Here is a 12,253-nt window from a genome sequence, read left to right as displayed (position 1 = left end):
GAAAAAGAAAGATTTCAAGTCAGAGACCCAACCTCAAAACTGGAAGAAATTGAAAAATAAGAGCAAATTAAACCCAAAGCAAGCAGACAGAAGGAAATAATAAGATTAGAGAGGAGATAGTTGAATTAGGAAACAAACAAACAAACAAAAATAGAGAGTATCAACAAAATCAAAAGTTGGTTCTTTGAAAAGTTCAATAAAATTGACAAACCTTACCTGGACTGACAAAGAAAAAAGAGAGAGGATATAAGTAATGAAAATCAGAGATGAAAAGGTAAGCATTACTACTCAACCTGCTGAAATAAAAAGGACTATAAGTGGATGCTATGAACTATTGCATACGAATAAATTGGGTAGCCTAGATAAAGTGGACAAATTCTTAGAAGCACACAAACTACCTACATTGACTCAAGAAGAAATAGAAGATCTCAACATACCAATGACTAGTAGAGAGACTGAATCAGTAGTCAAAAATTTCCTGATGAAGAAAAGCCCAAGACCAGATGGCTTCACAGGGGAATTCTACCAAACATTCCAAGAAGATTTAACTCCAATTCTGCTCAAACTCTTCCAAATTATTGAAGAGGAGGGAACACCCCCTAACACCTTCTATGAGGGCAGCATAACCTTCATACCAAAGCCAGACAAAAATGGTACAAGAAAAAAAAAAACTACAGATCAATGTCTCTTATGAATATAGATACAAAAATCCTCAACAAACGCAAGCAAACTGAATCTGATGGCATATGAAAAGAATTATAAACCAGATCAACTGGGATTTATTCCTGTTTGGTTCAACATAAGAAAATCAGTTAATGTGATATACTACCTTAAAAGAATGAAGGACAAAAGCCACATGATCATCTCAATTGATGTAGAAAAGGCATTAGACAAAATACACAACCCTTCTTGATGCCCAGGGTGAGAAAGTTTGCTTCTCACATACCTTTTCTAAGGAAGTTATTTGAGGATGTATTCCAGGAAAGCAAAGGAATAGACCAGGACTGAGAGAATTATGGGATTTAGAAAACAGTGTAATCAATGCAGGGAAGCAGCAACAAAAAGTTCCAGAGTAAGAGCTGGGTAGCAGGTCCAGTGCATCCAGACCAGATAGGAGCACAGGGCAGAGGGAGTGGTCACAGAACAGATGGCGTGACTGAGTGACGGAAAAGCTCAAGGATAAGAAAATGGCAGAGCATGAAAGGGAAAGAAAATGATTTGAAACCACAGGTCAAAACACAAAGCCATGCAAGAAAATCTTGGACTGAAAATGAAGCAAATGAACTAGGGTGCTTCATGAAAATGAATGGAATATGTTCCAAGCAATTTATAGAATTAGTAAGAAGCTGGAAGCAATTAGGGATAGAATGAAGAAAATATGTTTATTTTCTCAAAAAAGAAAAATAAAAACAATCAGAAACAGAAGGAGAACATATTTGTAAAATCAATTCATGATTCAAAAGGGCAAATTGAAATATGACATCACTTTGAACAAATGGTGAAGAATAAGAAAGGAAAAAAATTGAATATGATTCTCAGAAGAGCCTCTTTTGAGAACATACAGGAGCATAGTGTCTTAGAGAAGAGAATGTAGTCAAAGCAAACTCCTTGACACAACAGTGGTCAATATTTACATCAAACAATGTAACTGCTATTAATTGGGTTTTCAACATATAGAACCAACCTATAGACAAACACTGAAGTTTTTATTTGGTTACAGAAAAAAAAAAATAAGTGTTATGAACCTTGACAATAAAAAAGTTAAAATTTGGCAACAGCATTGAGAAGTGGGAAAGGGGATGAGAAGTGGAGGAAAAGACACAATTGATAACATGGTTAACTTATAAGTGGGGAATAAAGATAAAGGAGGGGTCAATAATAGTGAAATGACCTTTTTGGGTATGGAGGGAAGAAGGGAAGGATGTATTGATGATCTAGGCCTTCATCTAACATTGTAAGAAGTCAATAGATAGTATCCAAAGATATTCAAAAGAAAGCTGTAAAATTGTGGGAGAGATTTCTAGTTGATCCTTTACTTTTCATTCTCTCTTTCTATTATACAATAAAAATGAATCTGGGAACTTCTGGGGAAGATGGCAAGTAGGGATTTCCAGTACTCCTCCAAAACAGCTAGTGGGGAGGCAAGAAACTACCTGAAACAAACCTGGGGTTTGGGGGGCCAGGGAAGCCCTGAACAGCATTTACAGAAGGACAAGATGAAGAACTAAGAAACTGAGGTAAAGAACTATGTGTAGCTCACTCTGTGGTGGCTGCAGGCACACATCCCCCACTCTTGAGGTGGGCCACCTCGGGGACTGGTACCTGTCTGGCTGCTGTGGATGGAGAAGGATATGGAAATTCTCTTCCTCAAGAGTGGGGGGGGGCATGACTGAGTACTGATTATGACTTTTCTTGTGTTGAGCCAGCCTTGCATACCTGGAATAAATCCCACTTGGTCATGGTGTATAATTCTTTTAATATGCTGCTGGATTCAATTTGCGAGTATTTTGTTGAGGATTTTTGCATCTATATTCATTAAAGAGATTGGTCTATAATTTTCTTTTTTTGTAGTATCTTGTCTGACTTTGGCATTAGGATGATGTTGGCTTCATAGAATGAGTTAGGTAGCTTTCTCTCCTCTTCAATTTTTTGGAAGAGTTTGAGTACAACTGGTACTAATTCTTTCTTGAATGCTTGGTAGAATTCACATGTGAAGCCACCTGGTCCTGGGCTTTGCTTTTTGGGGAGTGTGTTGGTTTGGCTATATTATGTCCCCCCCAGAAAAAGCCATGTTCTTTAATGCAATCTTGTGGGGACAAACATATTAGTATTAGTGTTGATTAGGTTGGAACTTTTAGATTGGGTTGTTTTGATGGAGATGTGACCCACTTAACTGTAGGTGATAACTCTGATTAGGTAATTACCATGGAGATATGGCCCCATCCATTCAGTCTGGCCCTTGATTAGTTTACTAGAGCCCTATATAAGAGCTCAGACAGCTTACAGAGACATTTTGAAGATGGCCATTGAAAGTTGACACTGACATTTTGGAGAATGCCAGTCACATGCCTTCCAAGCTAACAGAGGTTTTCCAGACACCAATGGCCTTTCTCCAGTGAAGGTACCCTATTGTTGATGCTTTGCCTTGGACACTTTATGGCCTTAAGACTGTAACTTTGTAACCAAATAAACCCCTTTTTAAAAGCCAATCAATTTCTGGTGTTTTGCAAACAGCAGCATTAGCAAACTGAAACAGGGAGCTTTGTTGCTGACTGATTCAATCTTTTACTTGTGATTGTTTTGTTGAGGTCACTTATTTCTTCTCCAGTCAATGTTGGTTGTTCATGCTTTTCTAGGAAGTTGTCCATTTCATCTGTATTGTCTAGTTTTTTAACATATAGTTGCTCATAGTATCTTCTCATTATCTCCTTTTTTTCTGTGGGATCATGTCCCCTTTCCTATTTCTGATTGCATTTATTTGCATCCTCTCTCTCTCTCTCTCTCCCTCTTTCTTTCTTTCTCTCTCTCTCCTTAGCCTAGCTAAACACCATTGATTTTATTGATTTTCTCAGGAAACCAACTTCTGGTTTTGCTGATTCTCTCTATTGTTTTCCTGTCCTTAATTTCATTTATTTCTGTTCTAATGTTTGTTTTATCTTTCCTTCTGTTTGCTCTGGGGTTAGTTTGTTCTTCTTTGTCTAGTTTCTCCAGGTGAACAGTTAGTTACTCCTTTTTCTCTCTTTCTTCCCTTTTATTATAGTTGTTTAGTGCAATAAATTTCCCTCAGCATTGCCTTTGCTGCATCCTATAAGTTTTGTTATGTTGTGTTTTTTTTTTTTTCATTTTTATTGAGATTGTTCAGATACCATACAATTATCCAAAGATCCAAAGTGTACAATCACTTGCCCCTGGGTACCCTCATACAGCTGTGCATCTATCACACTTAATTTTTGTTCAATTTTTAGAAACTTTTCATTACTCCAGACAAGAAATAAAGTGAAAGATGAAAAAAAAATAAAAAAGAAAAGGAAACTCAAATCCTCCCCTATCCCTAACCAACCCCCTCAATTGTTGACTCGTAGTATTGATATAGTACATTTGTTACTGTTTATGAAAAAATGTTGAAATACTACTAACTGCAGTATATAGTTTGTAATAGGTATATAGTTCTTCCCTATATGCCCCTCTATTATTAACTTCTAATTGTATTGTCATACATTTGTTCTGGTTCATGGAAGTGATTTCTAGTATTTCTACAGTTGATCATGGACATTGCCCACCATAGGATTCAGTTTTATACATTCCCATCTTTTGACCTCCAACTTTCCTTCTGGTGACATATATGACTCTGAGCTTCCCCTTTCCACCTCATTCACACACCATTCGGTGCTGTTAGTTATTCTCACATCTTGCTACCAACACTTCTGTTCATTTCCAAACATTTAAGTTCACCCTAGTTGAACATTCTGCTCATACTAAGCAACTGCTCCCCATTCTTAAGCCTCGTCCTATATCTTGGTACCTTATATTTCATGTCTATGAATTTACATATTATAATTAGTTACTATCAGTGAGACCCTGCAATAATTGTCCTAATGTGTCTGGCTTATTTCACTCAGTATATTGCCCTTGAGGTTTTGTCATGAATCCATTTTTTTATTTATTTTTTATTTATTTTTTATTTTTTTTATTTTTTTTATTATTATTATTTTTTTAATCTTCATTTTATTGAGATATATTCACATACCACGCAGTCATACAAAACAAATCATACTTTCGATTGTTTACAGTACCATTACATAGTGGTACATTCATCACCCAAATCAATCCCTGACACCTTCATTAGCACACACACAAAAATAACAAGAATAATAATTAGAGTGAAAAAGAGCAATTGAAGTAAAAAAGAACACTGGGTACCTTTGTCTGTTTGTTTCCTTCCTCTATTTTTCTACTCATCCATCCATAAACTAGACAAAGTGGAGTGTGGTCCTTATGGCTTTCCCAATCCCATTGTCACCCCTCATAAGCTACATTTTTATACAACTGTCTTCGAGATTCATGGGTTCTGGGTTGTAGTTTGATAGTTTCAGGTATCCACCACCAGCTACCCCAATTCTTTAGAACCTAAAAAGGGTTGTCTAAAGGGTGCATAAGAGTGCCCACCAGAGTGACCTCTCGGCTCCTTTTGCAATCTCTCTGCCACTGAAGCTTATTTCATTTCCTTTCACATCCCCCTTTTTGGTCAAGCAGATGTTCTCCGTCCCACGATGGCCAGGTCTACATTCCTCCCCGGGAGTCAGTATTCCAACGTTGCCAGGGAGATTCACTCCTCCTGGGTGTCTGATCCCACGTTGGGGGGAGGGCAGTTGATTTCACCTTTCAAGTTGGCTTAGCTAGAGAGACAGGGCCACATTCTGAGCAAACAAAGAGGCATTCGGGAGGAGGCTCTTAGGCACAACCATGGGGAGGCCTAGCCTTCTCCTTTGCAGCAACCGTCTTCCCAAGGGTAAAACCTGTGGTAGAGGGCTCAACCCATCAAACCACCAGTCCCCTATGTCTGTGGTCATGTTAGCAACCATGGAGGTGGGGGTAGGCGAATACCCCTGCATTCTCCACAGGCTCCTCAAGGGGGGCACTACATCTTTTTTTTTTTTTCCCTTGTTTTTCTTTTTTCTTTTTTTTTTTTTTTTAACTTTCCCTTCTTTTTTAAATCAACTGTATGAAAAAAAAGTTAAAAAGAAAACAAACATACAATAAAAGAACATTTCAAAGAGACCATAACAAGGGAGTAAGAAAAAGGACAACTAACCTAAGATAACTGCTTAACTTCCAACATGTTCCTACTTTACCCCAAGAAAGTTACATTAATATAGCAACATTTCTGTGAACTTGCTTCCTACTATATCGATCAGAAATTAACAGACCATTAGTGCATTTCTGGGCATCCCCAGAACGTTAAATAGCTTATCTGTTCTTCTTGGATTATTGTTCCCCCTTCCTTAATTGCTCTCTATTGCTAGTTCCCCTACATTCTACATTATAAACCATTTGTTTTACATTTTTCAAAGTTCACATTAGTGGTTAGCATATAATATTTCTCTTTTTGTGTCTGGATTTATTTCGCTCAGCATTATGTCTTCAAGGTTCATCCATGTTGTCATATGTTTCACGAGATCGTTCCTTCTTACTGCCGTGTAGTATTCCATCGTGTGTATATACCACATTTTTATTTATCCACTCATCTGTTGAAGGACATTTGGGTTGTCTCCATCTCTTGGCAATTGTGAATAATGCTGCTATGAACATTGGCGTGCAGATATCTGTTCGTGTCTCTGCTTTCCGATCTTCCGGGTATATACCGAGAAGTGCAATCGCTGGATCGAATGGTAACTCTATATCTAGTTTTCTAAGGAACTGCCAGACTGACTTCCAGAGTGGCTGAACCATTATACAGTCCCACCAACAGTGAATAAGAGTTCCAATTTCTCCACATCGCCTCCAGCATTTGTAGTTTCCTGTTTGTTTAATGGCAGCCATTCTAATCGGTGTTAGATGGTATCTCATTGTGGTCTTAATTTGCATCTCTCTAATAGCTAGTGAAGCTGAACATTTTTTCATGTGTTTCTTGGCCATTTGTATTTCCTCTTCAGAGAACTGTCTTTTCATATCTTTTGCCCATTTTATAATTGGGCCGACTGTACTATTGTCATTGAGTTGTAGGATTTTCTTTATATATGCAAGATATCAGTCTTTTGTCAGATACATGGTTTCCAAAAATTTTTTTCCCATTGAGTTGGCTGCCTCTTTACCTTTTTTGAGAAATTCCTTTGAGGTGCAGAAACTTCTAAGCTTGAGGAGTTCCCCATTTATCTATTTTCTCTTTTGTTGCTTGTGCTTTGGTTGTAAAGTCTAGGAAGTGGCCGCCCCTAATACAAGTGTCTTGAAGATGTTTTCCTACATTATCTTCTAGGAGTTTTATGGTACTTTCTTTTATATTGAGATCTTTGGTCCATTTTGAGTTAATTTTTGTTTGTAGGGGGTGAGGTAGGGGTCCTCTTTCATTCTTTTGGATATGGATATCCAACTCTCCCAGCCCCATTTGTTGAAAAGACCATTATGACTCAGTTCCGTGACTTTGGGGGCCTTATCAAAGATCAGTCGGCCATAGATCTGAGGGTCTATCTCTGAATTCTCAATTCGATTCCATTGATCTATATGTCTATCTTTTGTGCCAGTACCATGCTGTTTTGGCAACTGTGGCTTTATAATAAGCTTCAAAGTCAGGGAGTGTAAGTCCTCCCACTTCGTTTTTCTTTTTTAGAGTGTCTTTAGCAATTCGAGGCATCTTCCCTTTCCAAATAAATTTGATAACTAGCTTTTCCAAGTCTGCAAAGTAGGTTGTTGGAATTTTGATTGGGATTGCATTGAATCTGTAGATGAGTTTGGGTAGAATTGACATCTTAATGACATTTAGTCTTCCTATCCATGAACATGGAATATTTTTCCATCTTTTAAGGTCCCCTTCTATTTCTTTTAGTAGAGTTATGTAGTTTTCTTTGTATAGGTCTTTTACATCTTTGGTTAAGTTTATTCCTAGGTACTTGATTTTTTTAGTTGCTATTGAAAATGGTATCTTTTTCTTGAGTGTCTCTTCAGTTTGTTCATTTCTAGCATATAGAAACATTGCTGACTTATGTGCATTAACCCTTGTATCCCGCTACTTTGCTAATTTCGTTTATTAGCTCTAGTAGCTTGTATCGTTGATTTCTCAGGGTTTTCTAGATATAAGATCATATCATCTGCAAACAATTGACAGTTTTACTTCTTCTTTTCCAATTTGGATGCCTTTTATTTCTTTGTCTTGCCGGATTGCCCTGGCTAGCACTTCCAGCACAATGTTGAATAATAGTGGTGACAGCGGGCATCCTTGTCTTTGTTCCTGATCTTAGAGGGAAGGCTTTTCAGTCTCTCACCATTGAGTACTATGCTGGCTGTGGGTTTTTTCATATATGCTCTTTATCATGTTGAGGAAGTTTCCTTCAATTCCTACCTTTTGAAGTGTTTTTATCAAAAACGGATGTTGGATTTTGTCAAATGCTTTTTCAGGATCTATTGAGATGATCAATTGATTTTTCCCTTTTGACTTGTTAATGTGTTGTAATACATTGATTTGATTTTCTTATGTTGAACCATCCTTGCATGCCTGGAATGAACCCCACTTGGTCATGGTGTTATGATTTTTTTAATGTGTCTTTGGATTCGATTTGCAAGTATTTTGTTGAGGATTTTTGCATCTATCTTCATTAGGGAGATTGGCCGGTAGTTTTCCTTTTTTTGTAGCATCTTTGCCTGGTTTTGGTATTAGATTGATGTTTAGCTTCATAAAATGAGTTAGGTAGTGTTCCTTTTTCTTCAATGTTTTGAAAGATTTTGAGTAAGATTGGTGTCAGTTCTTTCTGGAAAGTTTGGTTAGAATTCCCCTGTGAAGCCATCTGGCCCTGGGCATTTATTTGTGGGAAGATTTTTGATGACTGATTGGATCTCTTTGCTTGTGATGGGTTGGTTGAGGTCTTCTAGTTTCTTCTCTGGTCAGTCTAGGTTGTTCATATGTTTCCAGGAAATTGTCCATTTCCTCTACATTATCCAGTTTGTTGCCATACAGTTGTTCATAGCATCCTCTTATAATTTTTTTAATTTCTTCAGGATCTGCATTTATGTCACCTTTTTCATTCATTATTTTGTTTATATGGGTCTTCTCTCTTTTTGATTTTTGTCAGTCTAGCTAGGGGCTTGTCAATCTTGTTGATCTTCTCAAAGAACCAACTTTTGGTGATATTTATCCTCTCTATTGTTTTTTTTGTTCTCTATGTCATTTATTTCTGCTTTAATCCTTGTTATTTCTTTTCTTCTACTTGGTTTAGGATTGGTTTGCTGTTCATTTTCTAACTTCTTCAGTTGATCCATTAGTTCCTTGATTTTGGCTCTTTCTTCCTTTTCAATATATGCGTTTCGTGCTATAAATTTCCCCCTTAGCACTGCTTTTGCTGCATCCCATAGGTTTTGGTATGTTGTGTTCTCATTTTCATTCGTCTCTATATATTTAGCAATTTCTCTTGCTATTTCTTCTTTAACCCACTGATTGTTTAGCAGTGTGTTGTTTAACCTCCAGGTATTTGTGAATTTTCTAAGTCTCTGATGGTTATTGACTTCTAATTGTATTCCATTGTGGTCAGAGAATGTGCTTTGAATAATTTCAATCTTTTTAAATTTATTGAGGCTTGTTTTATGTCCCAGCATATGATTCTATTCTGGAGAAAGTTCCGTGAGCACTAGAAAAGTATGTGTATCCTGGTGATTTGGGATGTAATGTCCTGTATATGTCTGTTAAATCTAATTCATTTATCAGATTGTTTAGATTTTCAATTTCCTTATTGGTCTTCTGTCTGGTTGATCTATCTATAGGAGAGAGTGATGTGTTGAAGTCTCCCACAATTATTGTGGAAACATCAATTGCTTCCTTTAGTTTTGCCAGTGTTTCTCTCATGTATTTTGTGGCACCTTTATTGGGTGCATAGACATTTACAATTGTTATTTCTTCTTGCTGAATTGCCCCTTTTATTAGTATGTAGTGGCCTTCTTTGTCTCTCAAAACATCCTTGCATTTGAAGTCTATTTTATCTGAGACTAATATTGCTACACCTGCTTTCTTTTGGCTGTAGCTTGCATGAAATATTTTTTTCCATCCTTTCACTTTCAGTTTCTTTGTGTCCCTGTGTCTAAGATGAGTCTCTTGTATGCAACATATTGATGGTTCATTTTTTTGATCCATTCTGCGATTCTATATCTTTTAATTGGGGAGTTTAATCCATTTACATTCAACGATATAACCGTGAAGGCATTTCTTGAATCAGCCATCTTATCCTTTGGTTTATGTTTGTCATATTTTTCCCCTCTGTCTATTAATATCCTTTATTGTACCCATACCGAATCTCTTTAGTACTGAACCTTTCTCCAAGTCTCTCTGTCCTTTCTTTGTTTCTCTGTCTGTAGGGCTCCCTTTAGTATCTCCAGTAGGGCAGGTCTCTTGTTAGCAAATTCTCTCAGCATTTGTATGTCTGTGAAAAATTTAAGCTCTCCCTCAAATTTGAAGGAGAGCTTTGCTGGATAAAGTATTCTTGGCTGGAAATTTTTCTCACTCAGAATTTTAAATATATCGTGCCACTGCCTTCTCGCCTCCATGGTGGCTGCTGAGTAGTCACTACTTAGTCTTATGCTGTTTCCTTTGTATGTGGTGAATTGCTTTTCTCTTGCTGCTTTCAGAACTTGCTCCTTCTCTTCTGTGTTTGACAGTGTGATCAGTATATGTCTCGGAGTGGGTTTATTTGGATTTATTCTATTTGGGAGTTCGCTTGAGCATTTATGATTTGTGTATTATGTTGTTTAGAAGATTTGGGAAGTTTTCCCCAACAATTTCTTTGAATACTCTTCCTAGACCTTTACCCTTTTCTTCCCCTTCTGGGACACCAATGAGTCTTATATTTGGACGTTTCATATTATCTATCATATCCCTGAGGTCCATTTCGATTTTTTTCAATTTTTTTCCCCATTCTTTCTTTTATGCTTTCATTTTCCATTCTGTCATCTTCGAGGTCACTGATTCGTTGTTCAACTTCCTCTAGTCTTGTACTATGAGTGTCCAGAATCTTTTTAATTTGGTCAACAGTTTCTTTAATTTCCATAAGATCATCCATTTTTTTATTTAGTCTTGCAATGTCTTCTTTATGCTCTTCTAGGGTCTTCTTGATTTCCTTTGTCTCCTGTACTATGGTCTCATTGTTCATCTTTAGTTCTTTGAGTAGCTGCTCTAGGTGCTGTGTCTCTTCTGATCTTTTGATTTGGGTGCTTGGGCTTGGGTTATCCATATCGTCTGGTTTTTTCATATGCTTTATAATTTTCTGTTGCTTTTGGCCTTGTGGCATTTGCTGAACTTGATAGGGTTCTTTTAGGATTTGTAGACCAATTGAAGTCCTTATCTCTAATTTATCAGATCTACAGCTTCGTGGAGTACACTTTCTCTAACTAACCAGCACGTGGCATCCACGAGCCACCTGTTCTCCACAAGCCAGTTCTCCCCTGCTTAGCCTTTTTGGTGAGTGGAGGAGTGAGTCTTGTGGGGTCCAATTGGTGTACCAAGCTTGCGTGTATAGTTGGTGTTGCCTGCCCTGTGTATGGGGCGTGTTTCTGGGCAGTCAGGGAGGGGGGGTGGCTCTAACAATCAAATCTCCCTGGTGATCCTAGAGTTTTAAAGCTGCTGCAATAGTCTAATCCTTCAGTTCAGTTCTGCCACAGTTTGTCTCTGCCACTGACCCACAAGTCCTTGGTATTGGCGTATGGCTCCTGTGACTTGCAAGTGGGCCCCTCTTCCAGGCCGTGCACCCCGGGTCCTCTGTTGAGGGATGACTGTGCTATGTCACAGGTGAGTGCTGTCCCCCCCAGGGCAGTTCTGGGCTGCTGGGCTGTGTAGGGAGGCTCCCAGTCTGCTGAAATGATGGTTGAATGGGGCTTTGTTAATTCACACTGCTCTACCTTCCCAACTCTGGGACAATCAGCTGAGGTTGCAGGGAAGGCTAATGTCCACGCCCAGTTTTGTGGTGTGTGCCTGTTATTTGAAGCACTTCCATCGCACTGGTTTGTCTGGGGCAGCTCTGGGCTATGGGGCTGGCGATGGGCAGGAGTGTTTCCTGTCCACCAGGATGATGGCTGTGAGCGGACACCCCCCTTTTCTTGGGAAGTTGTGGTGTTTAGTGAATTTTCCCAGCCACTGGATTATTGCCTTTTGTCTCAGAGCTCTCCTAGTTCTGCTCTTGACTTGACCTGCCCAAATTGCAGGTCTTTGAAGCTTTCTGTATTGGGCTTCTTAGAGCAATTGTTTTAGAAAAAGAAAAAAGGATTAAAAAGAAAAAAAAAAAAAAAAAAAAAGGGCCCTCCTCAGAGATCTAATTGATTATTGAAATGCTAAGAGACAAAGCAACCAGGGCCATTAAGGAAAGGTCCACAGGGCAGAGAGATCAGCTTTTCTTCGGGATTTGCATATGCCTGAGCTCTGCCCTTCCCCTTTCTATGTTCACCAGAACTCCAAAAATCCTCCGCTTTTATTTTGGAGTTTTTCGTGTTGTTTTTTTTCTATTCCTGTCTCCTCTCTGCTGGGCTGGCTGCTCTCAGATTCTTTGGTGTCTGGTCTCCGTCTATC

This window comes from Choloepus didactylus, chromosome 2, assembly GCF_015220235.1.
Source record: "Choloepus didactylus isolate mChoDid1 chromosome 2, mChoDid1.pri, whole genome shotgun sequence".
Taxonomy (NCBI): Eukaryota; Metazoa; Chordata; class Mammalia; order Pilosa; family Megalonychidae; genus Choloepus; species Choloepus didactylus.
The sequence above is the reverse complement of the archived record's forward strand: the minus strand, read 5'-3'. Positions refer to the sequence as shown.